This window comes from Coenobita brevimanus, chromosome 51 (genome assembly GCF_032717465.1).
Source record: "Coenobita brevimanus isolate Jiangsu-jjx chromosome 51, ASM3271746v2, whole genome shotgun sequence".
Classification (NCBI taxonomy): domain Eukaryota; kingdom Metazoa; phylum Arthropoda; class Malacostraca; order Decapoda; family Coenobitidae; genus Coenobita; species Coenobita brevimanus.
Genome location: NC_137004.1, coordinates 19078549 through 19090770, shown reverse-complemented (window position 1 = coordinate 19090770; position 12222 = coordinate 19078549).

Genomic DNA, 12222 nt, shown 5'->3' with positions numbered 1-12222 from the left:
CCTTACAATTTCTCCTTCCTACTCTCTCTCTCTCTCTCTCTCTCTCTCTGTTCCTGTATTCTTCCTACTCTTTCCTCTTTTTCTCTCCTTGCTTACCGCTCCCCTCTTCTTCCCAACCTTCATTCTTTTTCTCTCCTACACCGACTTGCTTAACTCTCCTCTTTCTTCCAATTCATAGCTCTTTTTCTCTCTCCACACACCTACTCTTTCACCGTTTCTCTCTTCATCCAACTCTTCACTCCTCACACTTACTCCTTCACCGCTCCTCTCTTCTTCCTACTCTTCGCTTTTTTTCTCTCTTCCCACCTACTTGGCCACCGCTGCTACCATCTTCCTACGCATCGCTCTTTCCCTTTCTTCCCACGGACTCACCTAGGCTACCGCTCTTATCTTCATCCTGCCGCCAACAGTTCCTCTTTTCCCTCCCACCTCATCTCTCTCTCTCTCTCTCTCAACTGTTTACATCAGTCCGTTTTTCCTTCTCTCTAAAAATATCCTCCACGTCTTGATCTAGAGTTTACTTTCCATTCTGTTAATCTTTTTTTGGATGGGACAAGTTTTGTTGACCCTCAGCCATGGATTCTGTCGTTTGTTTTCCATAACATAAAAGCCTCCCACCTAATTATCCTCCCTCCGACTTCCGTCTCTTCCACAATTTTTCCATAAAATAATTTACATCCTTAGTCTAACAACTCTCTCTTTCTTCCCATGCTTCACCTTTTCCCTTTCCCTTTCCCTCTCTTCCTCCTCTATCTCTTTCCTCTTCTTCCGTCTTCAGTCTCATGTATTAGGCTTCCACAATGTTTTACGTCCATCGTCTAACAACTCCTCTTTTACCTCCCAGTCAACATGTAGTCTTTCCATTCTTCCTCCATCCTTCTTCACTTCCTCGACTCCTTCTCTTCAGTAATAGTTTCCTTATTTTACTTTTATCGTCTAACAACCTCTTCCTTCTCTCTTCCGTCTGCCTTATTCTTTGTATCTCTGTCCCCGTCTTTTAGTCTTTCCCATAATTATCTGTCGGAACATATTACGGCGATCGTTAAGCAGCTTCTTTCTTCCCAGACTTTGTTTCATTTTTTTTTTCCTTTATCTCCCTTTTCTTCCTCCTCTAACCCTCTCCACTTCTTTCTCTTCTCTTCTCTTCTCTTCCTCCTACAACCCTCGCCACGTCTTTATCCTTTCATCTCTTCCTCCTCTAACCCTCTCGACTTCTTTCGCTTCCTCTTCCAACCTGCTCCACTTCTTTCTCTCCTCGTCTCTTCCTCTTCCAACTTCCTCCGCGTATTTATCCCTTCTCTTCCTCCTCTAACTCACTTCACTTCTTTCTCTTCTCTACTCCTTTTCTTTAACCCTCTCCAATTCTTTCTCTTTTCTTCTCTTCCTCTTCCAACCCTCTCCGCGTCTTTATCCCTTCTCCTCGTCCTCCCTTAACCATCTCCATTTCTTTCTCTTTTCTTCCCTTCCTCCCCCAAACCCCTCCATTTCTTTATCCTCTCTTCTCCTCCTCCATCCATGTCCACTTCCTACGTCTTCATGCAAGTTACCAGAGAAGAGCCACAGCATGAAAGGGAAACTTTGGGAATAACGTGGAAGCACAAAAGCTAAGAACATTTTTCTTTCTATTGTGTTGAGTTATTTTGGCAAAAGATGAGAGGAAAAATAAAAAAGAGTGGAAAGGGGTAAAGAAGGATAAGACAGGAGTGAAAGTGAAAGTGGAAGGGAAAGGGGGAAGGACAATGAGAGATATAAAAACTACCTAGATGAACATAGGGAAGAATATGAATGTGGGAGATGGAGACACAGAGAAAGCAGAAAAGTGAAGAAGAGAGAAAGGAAAGAAGGGGAAAGAAAGAAAACTGAAAGAAGGAAGTGGATGAGGAACACAGGGAAATGGAGACAGTAGAATGGGGGCAAAACAGAATGGAAGAGGGTAAAAATGGTAAGCCAAGGATGGAAGTGCAGGTGTAAGGGAAATGAGGTGGAAGAATGAAACAGGAAAGAGTAATAAGAAATACATGAGCCATCGATGTGGATGGAGGGAAAGATGTGAATTAGAATGACAGGGATAGAGAGAAGGCAGAAGAGTGAAAAGAGGAAGACTAGAGGCCCCTCCAAAGGGGGAATCAAACCAACCGCGAGCCAATACATATTTAGCGAGGCTCAGAATGTGACATTGACTTTGACTTACTTTCACCAGTTTCGAACTTGTAGGAGATTTTCATCCCTACTACACACCTGTAAAATTTTGTGATGATATCTTGAACGGCTGCGAATTTATCGTAGTAACAGACACACAGACCTTGACCTACTTTCACCAATTTCGACTTCGTACGATATTTTCATCCCTATTACTAACCTGGAAAATTTTGTGATGATATCTTGACCGGTTGCGAAGTTATCGTGCTGACAGACATACATAGCTTGACCTACTTTCACCAATTTCGAACTCGTGATCGATTTTTTTCCCCTACTAGACACCTATGAAATTTTGTCATGATGTCTTGAGCAGTCGCGAAGTTATCGTGCCAACAGACACACAGACACGCAGACAGCCAGGCAAACTGAAAACAATACCAGCTTCGCTATCGCGGCTGATAAAAATAGTGAGATGATGAAGAAAAGAGAGAAGTGAAAGGAGGAATTAATGAGGAATGAATTGAGAAGCCACAGAAGTGAAAGAAGGGATGGATGTGAATAAGAAAATAAGTGAATGTCGATGGTAGAAAAGTCAAAGGAAGAAAAGGACAGAGGAAATAGGGAAACTGGAAAGGCAAAACAGTAAAAGAAGGAAAGAAATGAAAAGACAGGAAGATGAGAAATGGGGAAGGTAGAAAAGTACAAGGAAGGAAGGTTGTGAAATGAGAAAGAATGAGGAAAGGAGAAGGATGGAAGGACAGAAGTAAATGAGGATTATATAAAATGGAGAAGGTGGAGATGTGAAAGGACAAAGAATGTGAATGAAAAAGATAGCAAACTGAAGAAGGTGATGTGAAAGAAGAGACGAAATAAATAAGGAGACATGGAAGCGAAGAAGTGAAAAGGAATAAAAAAAGGAAAGATTAAGCCAGGAATGAATGCGGAAGGAAATAATTCTGGGAATGAGGGTAATAAGGGAGAGAGGAATGAGAGGTATGTGGGCGTATCAAATAGGATGAAGGGAAGAATGCGACTGAGGGAGGCAGGTAAGGGGAGAAAGCAGAGAAGTGGAAGATAGAAAAACAGAAAGCGGAAATGGATAAATAAGGGTAAACAATGAATGGAGGTAAAAGTGGAAGGGAAGCAAGATGGAGGGGAGGGAAGGGAGACAGGAATGAGAGGAGTAAGAGTGAAAGAAGTGGATGAAGGGAATGGTGTAACAGAGGGAGATGGGGGAATGGAAAAGCCAAGGAGTCAGTGAAAGAAAGTGTGTGACTGCAGCAGATGGAGAATGGAGAACATGAAGACGTGAATGAATGGCGGGAACGTAGATAGGAATTTGCAGAAGTGAAACGAGGAAGAAAAAGTGGGAGCAGAGAAAGCAGTGAACTGAGAAAAAGTAAAGAAGTAACTGAGAAAGACGATGAGAAAGACTGAGACACAGAGAAAGAAAAAAGCTGGAAAAAAGGAGGGAAGTGAATGAGAAAGATAGGGAACTGGAGAAGGATACGAAAGTTGGATGTTGACAGTCAAAAAGAGGACTCGATGCAGGAGAGGTGAGTCTGAGGACGATGGATGAAGTAAAAGGAGGAAATGCCGAACAGAAGAAAGGGTATGAGGACATAAGAAATGAAAAGAACACAACAAAACTGCCACACCGACGAAATAGTAATGGCTGGAAAGAAAACAGGGTTAAGTATGAGGATAAGAGTGGGATACGCTATAAGAATGGGAAAATCATTAATCGAGAGAGAAATGTGACTTTGTATGAGGATGAGAAGAAGAAGAAAAAAAAAAAAGAATAAAGCAGAACTAATTCGCCACACCGAGGAAATAAAGACAGTGGGAAAGAAGAGTTGTGGTTCTACATGTGGACCGATGGGCTGAATACATTATCAGGATGGGAGGTGATCTCCAGACATCACCTTGTGCTCCCCAAACCTCGCCCCCACTACATCATGGAGAGTGGTCAAAACCCTAGGTTCTGATCACCTCCCAATCATCATCACTACCAAAACCAGAATCACCCCATCTGGCCACAAACACACATACACTAATTATAAGACAGCCAACTGGGAGGCCTTTGTAACTGAAACAGAACAACATTTCGAAACACTAACCAGTACACCCATCACAAACATCAACACCGCTGTGAACACTTTCAATACAATCATACAAAACGCAGACAAAAGACACATCCCTAGAGGCAACAGAAAGAAATACAACCCCAACTTCACACCAGAAATTCAAGGCCTCATCAGACAACGGGACACACTGCGACACTCCCCAACACCCCATACACAAGACACCATACAACAAATACAAGAACTCAACACTCAAATAAACAATAAAATATCAGAACAGCAAACACTAAACTGGAAAAATTACCTCCAAACATTTGACCACAAAACAAACATCAGTAAACTCTACAAAACACTAAAAAGCATCACACTTTCCAACAGCACCACCACACAATCACACGCTGCCATCACAACAACGGGCACCATACCCTAAAACAAACAACAAGCAAACACTCTTATCAATCACTTTTCACAAGTCAGCCATCTAAACCCCCATCCCGAAGACCGACGTATCATCCGACGTAAGAGACAGTTCCCCACAGACCCAGACTACGCACCTTTCACTTACAACCAGACGAAGCACATCATTAACAACCTCAAGCACTCATCTGCCTGTGGACCAGACAACATAAGCAACATTCACCTTAAACACCTAGGACCACAAGGCATACAAGCACTCACCAACATATCAAACTACAGCTACTCACACAACGTAATACCCAACAGCTGGAAGCATGGCAATATCATCACTATCCCTAAACCCAACAAAGACCCCACGTTACCCTCCTCACATCGCCCCATCACACTCCTCTGCACTCCCTCTAAAGTCACTGAACGACTGGTACTACAACTAGTCACAACTCACATTCCCCTAGCCCAGTCACAACATGGTTTTAGGCCACTACACTCCACAAACACCCTTCTTACAGACCTTACACAGAGAGTTTTTGATGGCATGAATTCAGCTAGGCCACCACACAGAACACTCCTAGTCACACTAGACATTAGCAAAGCTTTTGATGCCATCCCCCGCCACAACCTCACAAACAAAATACTCAACACAAACATGCACAATAACACAAAAAGATGGCTGGCAAACTACTTAGCAGGCAGATGTGCACATGTAACATTTGCTGGTCAGTCTTCTAACATCAGAAACTTCACAAACGGCGTCCCCCAAGGATCTGTTTTGTCCCCTACACTCTTTAACCTATACATGCACGACGTACGGTACCAACACCCCACACACCACAGATACACATAGCTTCCTATGCAGATGATATAACACTTACATGTACGCACCAAAACGCAAACACAGCTGCACACATCATGCAACCTTACCTCAACACACTACATGAATGGTTCACCACAAACAGGCTCAAAATAGCCCCAGCCAAATCTACAGTGACTCTTCTCACAAACTGGACAGCAGAACACAGTCACATCCCGCACCTCACCATAAACAACACCCCCCTACCACACACACACACACACACCCAAAATCCTTGGTGTAACATACAATACATCAATGTCGTTTAAACAACACATCACAAACATTAAAAATAAAATAACACCAAGACTCAATGCTTTGAGGTCACTTGCCCATACAACATTCGGACACAACAAAGAAACCACCACCACAGTATACAAACAATACATACGTTCAGTGATGAATTATGCAAGCCCTGCCTGGGCTTCTAACCTGACCAAAACACACTACAACACTCTACAGACCATACAGAACAAGACCCTAAAAATAATCACAGGCTGTACAGCTACTACACCCACAGATCACCTACATCAAGAAACCAAAGTCCTCAAAGTCAAGGATCACCTAGACATGAGAGGCACTCAGTTTCTTGCTGCAGCCTCCACAAACCCACAACATCCACTACAGTACCTGGCAGCACATCCACCCACACCAAGGAACATCAAAACAACACCCAGCACAAGATACTATACACAAATACTGTCATCTCTCCCCCCTCGCCCACCTCAGACCAGCTTCCAGAAGCATATCCATACTCAGATCACTCGCCGCTTCATTCAGTCACTTAAAGACAACAGACAGCTGCATGCACGGCCTCCTGACATCCGCCCTTCTGAATCTTATCTTCCTTGTGAGGACATGGTCCACCTGGCCAGGCTGAGATGTGGGCACCATCCAGCCCTCTTAAGCTACCAGAAGAGGCTGGATGACTCCGTTGCTGATGGCTGTCCAGGATGCAACACAGCACCCCATACTATTAAGCACATTATGGAAGACTGCATTGCACACAATCACCTACGCCAACAACACAACATGCACTCTTTGACAGCTCTGTGGGAAAGCCCGGTCTAGGCCGTGGCCTTCCTAAGGGACTCGGGGCTGTTCGGCCAGACTGCCTAGGGAACATCTTTTACTACTACTACAAGTGGTGACTGGGAGGTCGTATGAGAAGGTAATGAAGATCTTTACTTATAAACCCATAATGCCTTACATATTTTAACTCCAGCTACAAGCAGACGATTTTGTTCAGCAGAGGAAGAGTAGTAATGAAGGAGTTAGTGAACGCTGTATCTAACCTCACAGTTCAAGAAGCCCCGCTTCTGCAGGACAAAATCATCTGAAGATAAATCAAGAACACGATATAAAAACTTCCTCGGTCTGAAGGGTTTAAAGGAAGATACGTTAAGCTCAGGTCAAAAGTGCAAGAAAGAAACTGTTACCATGAGCAATATATATACTTATTCTTATACGATAATATCAAAACATCACTTATAGCTGCACACATCCATCTTGCTCTGGTTTACCGGAATGCATCAAAAAAACAAATTCAGAATGACAGTTAACTTAGTGGAATAATTTTCCCCTTTAAAATACAAGGAAACAGTGCGGTCGTGGTTGTGATGATGATGATGCTCTTACGACGAGGAAGATAACGATGACGATGAGAAATGGGAATGTAGGGATGGGGGTGGGGATGGAGATTAGGAAGATGATGATGACGACGAGGAGCAGGAATGGGAACATAAGGATGAGAGTGAGGATGGGGATTAGGGTGAAGATGAAGATGATGATGGTCGCGATGACAGCAAAAGGACGATGACGTCGATGACAATGTCGACAATACCATAATGTCCAATAACACAAAGCCCTGCCTTACCCCAGTGCTGATACCCACAAACGTGATATATATGCTAATTCCCTCAATCGCGGTTTTCCATTGCACCCATCTCAAAACTTGGATTCAATTGCCCACACCAGCAAAAAAGCCATCCCGAGTTAATTGTGTTTACTGGAAAAGGTTCGATCGGTTTAGATGTGCTGGTTGAGGCCCTGCAACCGGATGTGGTCCATAAAGGGTTTAAGTCCAAAGGCTGCCTGAGGTTTATTGTTCCCCTATGTCATGTAGAGTCAGCGACTTGTCATTCTTGCCTCAAATGTCAGTAATGAAAAGTCTAGCCAAGGGCCCCTACGCTCCTGATGGAGAATTGTTACATGTAATGTTGTGTTTCTTCTGATATATGACAGAGAGAGAGCACGACGAACTGTAAGAGGGCATAAAACTATAGCAAGAGGATTAAGAGATTTCTGGAGGAGGAAGGTAGGAAAGGAGAAAGGTGGAGGGACGTCGATATAATGGAAGGCAGGAAGGGCGAAAGAGTGCTAATGAGTACAAAAGGGTACAACAAAAAGTATGCTTCATCAGACCTATTGGAACTTTCGAGGAGGTTTGTTACAAACAAGGCATGGTTGATAACTATTCGGTGAGTCCTGTATCGCTTCAACGCGATGACAGTTACAACAAACACGATTTTATTAGACCTAAGGAGTATATGAATATTTGCCTAATCCCCTCTAGTATTATTTGAACTGAATAAGATCGTCTGGAGATAGCAATAAAAGAAATAAAAAAAATAAGACAATCTCTCTGTTAGGGTTACGATAAGCCTAGATAAGCAAGACAGCTTTCCCCCCGCCTACCATCATCAATCCCTCAGTCTGATGCTGGCAGGTAAAACTGGGAAGGGTTATCATATATAAAAAATATACATGGTACTATCATTTAAATGGATGGACGGAAATATACAGAATATAACTGTTGCTAGAAGTGAATGTAACACCAAGCTATAATTAGCCCGTTCAGCCCGAGGAAGTCTTTTTCATAGTATTCTCGTTGCCTCCAAATCAGTTTATCCAGCCTCGGAGAGATCTCGTAGTGAAGGGGTAATGAAAGCTACATCCAACTATTCCCTCTGAAAAGTGCACCTTTAATACTGGCAATTATCATCTGACGGCAACAAGAATAAAAAAACATAGACAACGCTACGCCGTTGCAACCCTCCCTCTCACCTGGCACATACTCCCCACCTCCCTGCACATCTAACCAAGAACATAACGGCCCGCACACCCTTCTCCTCTGTATAACACAGACAATTAAATTTAAAAACATGGCAGAGAAAATCATCATCATCATTAGTTCAACTAACACCACCACCATTATCATCATCATCATCATCAACATGTCAATAAACCATCATCATTATACCATCAACATCATCATCATCATCATCATCTCGACTACCACCACCATCATCTCGACTACCACCGCCATCCATCATCATCTCGACTACCACCACCATCCATCATCATCTAAACGAACACTACCACTACCATAATCATCATCATCATCATCTCAACTATAACCACCACAATCATCATCATCATCATCACCATCATAATCGTCACTAGCCTACCACCACAACTACCATCAACTCTACCATCATAATCGCTATCGTCATCATCTCAACTCCCACCACCAGTGCCACCACCACCACCATCATCATCATCATCATCATAATCACCAGCATCGCTACAACCCTCAGCCTGACCAAGCACATACCCCTCCCCCAACTCCCTGCACACCTAACCAAGTGCATAATGGCCCTCACTCCCCTCCCCCCCCCCTTCTCTGTATAACACAGAGGCAATAAAACTTAAGCATTTCAGTAGTTTATCCATGGTAAACATAACCTCGTCCATTGAGATTCCTTGCGCAGGGCGCATTGAAGTCTCTGAGAATTTTTTTTTTTTTCATAACAAAAAAAAAAAACTACTTTAAGACACAGCATTCCATTGATCAAAAGGCACCAGTTTACTATAAGACATAACTATGTGAAAATTTCATTACTCTATAGTTAATACTTTCTGAGTTTTGCTTCGGAAACGAAATCCCTACGCCGTTTTATTTTTTCATTATTTTCAAAACAACTACGTAAGACACAGCATTCTACCTATCAAAAGGCACCAGTTCACTATAAGACACATAACTATGTGGAATTTCATGACTCTTTAGTTAATACTTTCTGAGATTTGCTCCGAAAACGAAATCTCTAAAGCCCGGCCAACTGCCCTGCCGCTCAACTCTACGGACGGACACAGGTGATAACAATGGCCTCCTCTGATTTTGTCAGGTGAAGGGCAGAAATTACGTCCACAGATAGGAGTTCAGTGTACAGTAGTTTTATCCCCTGCGATCCAGACTGCGGATAAAACTATGTAGCTCAAATTCTCACGATATGTATTGCTCAGTAATGAAAATGTTTAGCAAGAGAATAGAAACTAAATACTTATCCAAGCAACAATTCTCAACATAGTATCGAAATGCTGTCAACACCTACTCAGATCCAATGAACCTAATTAACTCAGGAGCCCGATGATGTATCAAAATAGTTCGTTCAGTTTAACTTGGATGAGATTTTCGTCTTTTTGTAGTTCATTTTCCATAGTTCAGTCTCTGAATAAGACTATACAAGGGTCCGGCATCATTTCCAAAAGACTTCTTCGTGACTGACCCATTCTCTAGGGTTAATCTATTTTTCCAGTTCAGCGGCAGGATGTACTCGTAGAAATATGGAGCCTATAGTCGTTCTATTTTATCAAGGCAGTTTGGGTCGGGCCCTCTGGGACCTCACTCTGTTAGCTCTGTTGCCACATCGTCGCCACACACGTGCGCTCTCTCTCTCTCTCTCTCTGTCTCATATTATATATTAACTACTACTAATTGTATTTTCTTAATTTTTTCGCTTGTTTTCGACTTTTTTTCCACACCATCCCTGAGGTAAAAGTCTATAGGTGCGTTTTTTTTTTTTTTTTTAATAGCTTCCATGGCGGGAGACTGACCGAGTATGACCCACTCACGCAGGGCTGTCCCTCGTGTCACCACCTGACAACGTCTCAAAGGCAACGCTGACAAGTCTTATGAGATTTATACTATACTATAGCTTTTTTATTGAATTACATCTATACAGAGTGTTTAAAATTCATTTATAAGTAGTTACTAGCTTAAAATAGGAGAGTGAGAGAGAGAGAGGTGAGCACAAATAATTACACGTGTGTCGGCGGCGATGTGACAGCAGAGCTAACAGTGCGAGGTCCCAAAGCGTCCCACCCAAACTGCCTTCATAAAATAGAACGACTATAGTTAAACAGATTATTGTCTAGTTAATTCTGACCATTTTCTGACGATTCTGATTAGCCCATCTTAAAGGAGATTTTACAGCTTGGAAATACTTTTATAAACTCCATCACTACAAGGAGGATCCCTTCAGCTGAATATAATAATTTGGTGATAGGAGGAATAAAATATTACGTCGTCGAGGGGAAATGATCAAAAGATGATAAGATAGGCTGGACTCTTATCTCATTAACGTAGGACCCCAAAACTGCAAGGGACTATAATTAGACAGAAAGAAGCGTGATTAACGAGAGGAAAAAAAGGGATAAACAATGAGAGAGAGAGAGAGAGAGAGAGAGAGAGAGAGAGAGAGAGAGAGAGAGAGAGAGAGAGAGAGAGAGAGAGAGAGAGAGAGAGAGAGAGAGAGATTGTTCTGGAATGAGGAAAACAGACTGAGGAGAACGAGAGATGAAATGGGTGCTTTAGACAGGGAAGAGAATGGAAAAGTAAGTCTATCTATCTATCTACAGCCCGACGCCCTAATCCCGTAAAGGGTGGCCGCAAACAAAACGCCTCCAAGTCGCTGTCACCCACCATTTAACTGCTCTCCCCCCAACTCACTCCCCCCTCCTTCATATATCTCTCAACTCCATCCCTTCACCTCATCCTCGGTGTCCTCCTCCCCCCGCTTCACCTACATACACCCTCTTAGTCTTTCATTCTCCATTCTCTCTACAAGTCCAAACCACCTCAGTGTATTTCTCCTAATTCAAAGTCGAGTAAGACTAGGTATAAACAGAAGGAGTAAATCTTTTGTAAAATTTTAGACTGCAAACAATGGCATAGTGGCTGTGCGGGGACACATGGCTGGTCCAGATTTACATGGCGAGGAGGCAAATGGGTGTGGTAGAGCAGGAAAGGAGACAGAGGGAGCATTATCCTCAGAAACTGAAGCGTGGGAAGGCAGCGGGAATGGGTGAAAATGCAACGCAGTGCTTTATGAATGATGGCGAAGGGGAGGGGAAATATTATGAAGCGATTACTTAGGCCATTCAGTGTCTTCGTCGACGGAGTTGAGGTCCCCGCAGGCTGACAGAATGTATGTGGTTTCTTGACAAAATGGAACACTTAATTTTTAGAGGTATAAATACATCAAATATACCTGGTAAACTAGAGAGACAATTGGAAGGGAACTGTAATATGCAGAACACTCTATTAGGGAGAATAAATGAGGATGAAGGTGTGGCAAAGAGTGCGTGGATCAGTTTGTGCTCTGATTAACATGAAAAATTTATTAAAAACACAGGAATCTGTTTGTAGATAATATGGACAAGATTACTGTGTATGACAGAATTGATATATACGGTTACGGGATGGAAAGGAAATGTTCCAGTGCACTGAAGAGCTGACGTAAAATAGCAGGTTATGTGTGCAAGCTGGAGGGGAGGAGGGTAAATCGACTAAGGTAAAGATGGAGCTGTGTCTGGGATGCATGATGTCTCTAAGGCGCTTCAGTGTTTATTTCAATTTGTTTATGGACGGACTGGCAAGGGATATGAACT